Source organism: Triticum aestivum, chromosome 7B (genome assembly GCF_018294505.1).
Source record: "Triticum aestivum cultivar Chinese Spring chromosome 7B, IWGSC CS RefSeq v2.1, whole genome shotgun sequence".
Lineage (NCBI taxonomy): Eukaryota > Viridiplantae > Streptophyta > Magnoliopsida > Poales > Poaceae > Triticum > Triticum aestivum.
Genome location: NC_057813.1, coordinates 277,930,263 through 277,938,758, shown reverse-complemented (window position 1 = coordinate 277,938,758; position 8,496 = coordinate 277,930,263).

Sequence of the window (8,496 nt, the reverse complement as noted above, 5' to 3'; positions counted from 1 at the left end):
AAGAATTGGAATTTATTTTGATGAAAGGCATCTCATCATCCAAGATGCCCCTTCACTTCAAAGGTTGATCCTTGATTCTAGTTATTCGCCGTTGCAAATAACCGTCCTCTCTGCGCCTAAACTGGAGACCTTGGGTGTAATACATGATCTCTGTGCTCATTTCAATATGTTGTTTGGCTCCATAGTTCTTCAGGTACTTTATATTATCATCTACACTTTAACCATAAGCTGCATTTTAAATTTCTGCGCATAAGTTATATATCATCTTGGAGTACACATTTTGTACTAATATTATGTTTTATGCTCAATGAAGAGTTTCTCCATGGATGGCCTATCAATGGTGCTGGATTATGTCAAGATCTTATATATCCAAATGAATAGTTTTGATCTGAATAAGATTATTGGCTTGCTGCAATGCTTTCCATGTCTGGAGAAGTTGTATGTAAAGGTGGTAATTTCACGCACATTGGAAGCCCGCATATAGTGTACTAGAATTAACTGTTCAGCTGTTGCTCTTTCAACACTCTTTTTTTAGACCTTAACTGTTTTCACTCTTCATGTCTATTTTAGGCAACAGGATGGGGTATGAAAGTTATAACCAATCGGTGGATTCGTAAGCACCGGGATTTTCTCACTTCTCATGAGATTCGATTGAAGACAATAATGCTAGAGCGATATGTAGCCAACCGTGCAAACACTAGATTTGTCACATTCTTCCTGTTAAATGCGAGGTTACTATTGTCCATCAAGCTTAAGTTTATCAGCAGCATGGTTTTGACGGATGGGTATGTTGAAGAGAAAAAAGGAGTTTCAGGTGGGCAAAAGAGCTTCTGAACGTGCCGAGCTTCTATTTACAACATATTGTGGTCATAATCTAGTAAATTTTACGATCCAGGATGTTCATTCTATGGCCCTGACTGATCCATTTGACTGTGGCTGCCGAAAACAGTGTTGGATTTAGATGTTGTTTCCCTTTTCAACCTGGGTTTTGTGTAAACCTGATGAACAATTAACCCTCATGCTTTTGTATAGTTTGTAATCTGGAGTTAGATGTTCTTGCCCTTTTCAACTCGGTTGTGACTGTCATATTTTCTTTGAAACAAGGCAAATGGCTTGCCATTCATTTAATTTAGAGTGAAATATTGTAACAAATCCCAACCAAGGGAAATAACATCACTCTCGCCGGCTGCTTGAGCTCACTGTGCATTACAGGAGCCAAGTGATTAGCCCCCACCAGCACCCACAAACTTATTTCAAACTAGCACATCAAATGGGCTGTAAATTTTCATAGGAAAGGTTGCATGACCGTGACAAATTTGGATTCTGACATTTGGGACCCACGAGGAAATAGCCTATCCAAGGTGGTGTCGACTTACTAGCCAGTCAACAGACGATTCTGCCAACCAGCCGTTGGAGACATGAACATCTGCCGTGTATCTTCTATCTCTTGTCTTCTTCTTCCTCCAGCTGCCCAAACCAAACCACCCCGTCGGCTCCGCCTATTCCTGCCTCCCATGGCTGGCTGCGCCTCTGCCGCCCTACCGTACCCTCCAAAGTTGGCCAGTCCCTCCCTCTATTCCCCCACACATCCTGTTATTCTCCGGCGACGTCAGCCCCAACATGCACCCGCACCTGAACCAGTCAACCCTCGTACTCCCCTCCACCTGCGACTGGACCGACGCATCTTCCACGGCTCCTGTTCGTTCCATCCAAGGCCTCGCCATCGTCCTCCGCCTTGGTTCGCCCGCCGTGCGCAGTGCGCCACTCTCTTGCGTTGTCAACGTCGTCAACAACCGAGAGGAACAAGGAGATGATTGTACGTGGAGAGGATGACAATAGGGACCCACCAGCATCATGGCAGTACGCAAGCAAGTGCCTCGTTATTACAAGCCCAAAAAAATGGTTCCTCCTAATGGATGGACATCTGGGGCTCACGCCATTGTCAACGTAGTCAATAAACGAGATAATTACACTACGAGCGGCTGACACCAGGGACCCAGCAGGTCACGCAGTTTTTTTAGGAACAAGCAGTTGTTATTTATACTAGTTTTAGCGACGGATCAGGGGCTATGGCCCGTCTAGCCAGGGTTTTATTTATGTTTATCACATCATGAGCCCAGTTGTATTTTTTTTCTTGCTGAAAATGACTAGCCCAGTTGTATTTTGTTTTAAAGAAATACCCAAACGAGACCTACTTGCTTTATCAGCCCTACTGGGCTGCAAATCTTTCAAGACGAGGAGAGTTTCATTCGGTTTGCCTTGAAATAGGCTGTACATTTTTAAAACACATCAAACCGGGAATTAGTTTTAATTTTTTTTTCATTACAAGATTTTAAATTCCATTGATTTTTATGCGTGGACAATTATTTGGATTTTATATTTATATAAATTATTTTTTCAAAATAGTTTGAATGTGAATCGATATTTCGGGATTAAAAACAGTTGACCGCACCGAAATATGCAAAATTTCGTATAATTTTTAACCGTGGCCACAATATGGGGTGTAATGCTAACAAAAAGATGGGCTCCAAAAAAATTCTTAAGAATTAGCAAATGGGCTGTACATCTATTTATACATAAAAAGTAATTGATGGGTTAACCACAAAAAGAGAAATAGATTAAAATTCCCACAATAATTAGAAAGATCTAACCATCTATTTGGTGGATTAATGATTAATAGCCATTAGATTTAAGTGATTAAAATTACCCACCATTGCCATTACATACATGGAAATTGGCCTTGGTTTAACAATTTTTTTGTACATATAAGTAATTGATGGGTTAACCACAAAAAAAGAAATAGATTATAATTCCCTATATAAAAAGTAATTGATGGGTTAACCACAAAAAAGAGAAATAGATTAAAATTCCCACAATAATTAGAAAGATCTAACCATCTATTTGGTGGATTAACGATTAATAGCCATTAGATTTAAGTGATTAAAATTACCCACCATTGCCATTACATACATGAAAATTGGCCTTGGTTTAACAAAAAAAATTGTACATATAAGTAATTGATGGGTTAACCACAAAAAAGAGAAATAGATTAAAATTCCCACAATAATTAGAAAGATCTAACCATCTATTTGGTGGATTAATGATTAATAGCCATTAGATTTAAGTGATTAGAATTACCCACCATTGCCATTACATACATGGAAATTGGCCTTGGTTTAACAAAAAAAGTTTGTACATATATTCACGTGTATATCTTGCCCTATAGGCTAGAGCCTCCTGATTACTCCCGCTGCCGCCGCTGCTTTGTTCATGTTTTCATCTGGACGCCAAGGATGCATGAAGACCATGATGCATGAAGACCAGAAAAAACTCTCTGTATTTGTCACTATTGTTAGGTCTTTGTTTTTCCTAAAAATCTCCTCTCTAATTGTCGATGTTATTAGGCCCCTGTTTTCCTTATGTTGCTGCCTCATCTTTAGCTGCTACAGGTCCAAGATGGTGGACGTCGATGTGCTATACTCGAGCCCCTGAAAAACTAAAAAATTGTCCATACACGCTTACCTCAGATTCCTCCTAACAGCTAGAAGAATCATCAATCATGGATGTGCGATTACATACACAAATCAATCAGCACTCCGACATGATTCACTTCTTGGAGTGAACCTTTCCGACATGATTCACTTCTTGGAGTGAACCTTTTCGGTCTAAAGACATGCAACCATACAATCAATTGCTAACTTTATCCAATAGCTCTACTGCAACTTGCTAGGGTCACTACACCGACTATATATCTGAAGAGGGGCGAGTTAGCAAGAGAAGGTGAATAAGATAGATGCAACTGATTTTATTTTTTTAGTTTTGCTTTGTCTTACGCCTTGAACAAGTTAGATGAGAAATTAATCTTTAATCATTAGCGAAACCGAGGTTGTTTCGAATTACTCTGACTATTAGCAAAAATCTATTTTTATATTATATTTAGATCATAATGCATAGATACTGATTGCGTGTTTGTACTAATTTAGCCCTTTCTATTTACTGGATTCAGAAAAAAATGATGCTATATCTGTTCATGCATACCACCTATTGTTAAATTGTTTACTAGAAAAGACACAGATCTACAGAGAGCACAACAGCCTATCTCATGCCTTATGTCGGGCTCAACCACCAAGTGTGTGTCGCCTGTGTCCGGCTCGACAACAAGAGCTACAACCTTGACAAGGTCGGCTTCGCCACCGACGACCTCATGGACGCCCAGCCGAGCGTATGCTACGCCGCTCCCTGCTCATGTTCATACTACATACCTATCAAAGGACATGGCGAAGATCATTTGGTGAAGAACACTTGGTGAAGAATGCTTTGAGAACCACTATGATGGATGATGGACCCGCGCCAGTGTACAATGGCCATATTGGTCTTGGCGACCAGTTCCACTAGGAGAACCACTAGCCAGCGCAACTGGATATTGGAGAACCACTAACCAGGGTGTTTGGATATTGGAGAACCAGACGCACTTGATGTGCATCGGTATGGATCCTCTCAGCATCGTCGTCCATGTCTACAATGGTACAACTCATAGCCCTTGGTCACACCTTCTCTGAAACACAATAGTGCATTATGAAGGTAGTCAGATTGATGCGCGAAATATAGGAACAACTTACTGTAGCTGGAGACATCAAGTTATGGATTGCGTTTTTATAGTGGCATCATTAGTTACTTATCGGGTTCCTGTAAATTTGTTTGCAACACAACCCATCAGTATGTGGAGCAAAAAGAAGTAGCGAACGGGCCACTATGGTCTAGATAGGAAGGTCAACATTCTTGAATGGAAGTAAGAAAACTATTGTAAGACTGAGATGCTTAATGTTTGTTGTCATCCATTAGCAGATCAGGTGTGGTTAGAAAATGTTTTAAATCTTCCACGCTTGTCTACAATGGTACAGCTCATAGCCCTCGGTCACACCTTCTCTGAAACACAATAGTGCATTATGAAGATAGTCAGATTGATGCGCGAAATATAGGAACAACTTACTATAGCTGGAGACATCAAGTTATGGATTGTGTTTTTATAGTGGCATCATTAGTTACTTACCGGGTTCCTGTAAATTTGTTTGCAACACAACCCATCAGTATGTGGAGCAAAAAGAAGTAGCGAACGGGCCACTATGGTCTAGATAGGAAGGTCAGCATTCTTGAGTGGAAGTAAGAAAACTATTGTAAGACTGAAATGCTTAATGTTTGTTGTCATCCATTAGCAGATCAGCGTGTGGTTAGAAAATGTTTTAAATCTTCCATGCTTCTGCTATTTCTAGACGTCCTTGATTAATTCCAATCAGCCAATGCATAAAGCTTTAGCCCCTTGGGACATAATATATGTCATTTCGTACAATTTAGGCAATAGAATATTCACTTAGAACAAAGATTGATTAGGTAATCTCATCAGTTTTTAATATGATGTGACAAGATGCTTGAAATCCTGAAACTTCAATGTCTTATCTTCAGTCTGTAAAGTCAATTTTGTGTTTTCTATAACAGATGATTGTGTGTCTTCAACTTTTCAGGCAACAGTGTTACGTTTGACGACAGTCTTATCTTCAGGCATGGAGAACTTCAACGATAAGTTTGCTAAAAAGTATATGCCTGATTACCGAGGTAGGTACTCGACCATAACACTGTAGGTATATATCTCTATTTTCTTCCGTGTAGTGATGGATACAACATACTAGGTACTCGCCGGTATATCAGATAACAAGAGAAAATAGACTATAGATAAGCGTGTTGTGCACGCCTAGCTTGCAAATGCATTTTGCATGTATGTATAAGTTACTAGGTTATCAGAGTAAGTAGAGAATGGAATATATGTAAGACCATCAGTATACATGCTTCTTCTTGACTACGTATGTGGTTGTTGATGTGTACTATTCTATAAATGATTTATTTTTCTTATTGCCTCCTTTTCAATAATGATTTATTTCTGTTATTGCCTCCTTTTCAAGACATTTTTTAACCCGGGGAACAACATGGCCCTACTGTATAATTCATTTTCAAGAACTGCTTATGGTCTTAATACAAGTGCGTATCTATGTAAGCCTCGCAATTTCAGTGGTAACCTACTAATTATTTATTATTTGTCCCATATTTGTACTAGCATATACAATGTACTTTTGTTAGGAGCTAGGGTTCTGCCCGGTCTTGGCCGGAGGCTGTAGGGGAAGGAGGGAGAGGGGCGAGGGCTCGAGCGTGGCGGCCGGCGGCGTGGCGCCGTCCTTGCGTGTGGGGCGGCGGCAGAGACAGGAGGCGGCTAGGGTTTTAAGGTTCCGGCTCCTGTGGGAGCCGGGCAATAGAAATAGTCTTATTGCTTAATTCTCAAAATAGTCTTACAAGTCGTATATATAACCACAATATGAAATAAAACTAAGATAACTTGAGGGCTAAGTTTGCCCGGTGGACCTCCTGCGGCCATAGACCTGACTGGTCATAACATCTCTCCCCGCCTGCACAAACAACTCGTCCTCGAGCTGAAAGTCGGGGTAGTGCTGGCGGAACTCCTCGCGCTGCTCCCAAGTAGCATCCTCCTCTGGCAGTCCAGTCCACTGAATCAACACGTACCAGGAGCCGCGTCGCAGCTGAGCCTTCAATGCCTTCTCCGGCTCAGGAAGGAGACGCCCGTCCGTGATCTGTGGGAGTGCCGGTGGTGCCGCGGAATGGCTTGAGCAGCCCGACATGGAAGACATCATGGATCCGCGCGCCTGCCGGAGCTGAAGACGGTAAGCCACCTTCCCAATGCGTTCCAGGATAGCAAAGGGACCGGCATAGCGAGGACCGAGCTTCCTCCTCGCGCGTGGGTCCAAGTACTGCATAGAGCGATGAAGTAGACGCAGCCAGACCCAATCACCCACCGCGAACTCCGCCTCGCGATGGTGGCCATCATAGTAATGTTTGGCCAACTGCTGGGCATGTAGGATCCGTTGCCGGACTTCCGCGAGCATCTCACCACGGCTCCTCCGAAGAGCACCGGCTGCCTCGGTCCGTGCCAAGGCCGGATCAACCGGAAGGATCGGCGGGGGTGGCCGGCCATAGACCACCTTAAATGTCGTAGCACGGAGGGCGGAGTGATAAGAGGTGTTGTAGCAGTACTCCGCCCACGAGAGCCAGTCCAACCATGCGCGAGGTCGATCACCGGTAACACAACACAAATACATGGCAATCACCTTGTTAACGATCTTAGACTGGCCGTCCGTCTGAGGGTGGAAGGCGGTGGTCAGGTGGAGCTTCACGCCCGCCAGCCGGAAGAGGTCACGCCACACGTGTCCCATGAACACGGGGTCCCGATCACTGACGATCGAAGAAGGGAACACATGGAGACAGACAATGCCATCGAAGAAGGCCCACGCAACAGACGCCGCTGTATAGGGATGGCCAAGCGCGATGAAGTGAGCATACTTGGAGAAACGGTCGACCACCGTGAGAATGATGGACTTGCCGCCCACCTTGGGAAGGCCCTCGATGAAGTCCATGGAGATGTCCGCCCAAACCTGGGATGGCACCTCCAAGGGCTGAAGCATGCCAGCCGGCCGTAGAGTCTTCGTTTTGTTGCGCTGTCACGTCACACAAGACTGTACCCAGTCACGGACCAGGGCACGATCACCGGGAATGTAGAAGTCGGCACGGAGACGATGGAGTGTCTTTTGCACCCCCTCATGGCCCGCCGAGTGGGCGAGGCGCAACACCTGCTGACGAAGATCATCATGTGACGGAACGAAGACCCTGCACCCATGGAGGAGCAGGCCATCGGCGAGGCGCCACGGCTCCTCCAGCTCTCCCGCCGCCAGCTGCTGCTACAGGAGGAGGGAGTCAGCCGCGGCAGCGGTCGCCCATCGGATGTCGGCGTAGAGGGCGAAGGAGGGCCCGATGATGATGCAGAAGGCCGCCCCCTCCGCCGCACCGTCATCCACATCGGCGTTACGCCGAGACAGGGCGTCGGCGACGGTGTTAAGGCGACCCGGCCGATACTCGACGGTGAAGTCAAACCCAAAGAGTTTAGTGAGCCACTGGTTCTGGGGTACCGTCGAGAGCCTCTGATCTAGCATGAACTTGAGGCTGTAATGGTCCGTGCGGATCCGGAAGGAACAACCCCAAAGATAAGGCCGCCAATGGCGCACTACCTGCACCAACCCAATGAGCTCGCGCTCATAAGCCGCCAGCTTAAGATGTCGTGCGGCAAAGGGGCGGCTGAAGAAAGCGAGGGGTCCATCGCCCTGATGAAGGACCGCACCGAACCCCACACCGGAGGCGTTGCAGTCGACGTTGAATGGGAGGTCGAAATCCGGCATCTGCAGGACGGGTCCCGTCGTGAGGGCCCCCTTGAGGGCATCGAATGCTGTAGTGGCCTCCTCATCCCAAGAGAAGGCGTCGCGACGGAGAAGATGCGTGAGCGGGGCCGTGATGAGGCCAAATTCCCGAATGAACTTCCGGTAGTACCCTGCAAGGCCCAGAAACCAGCGAAGACGGAGACTGCGGAATCGGCAAGGCGGCGAC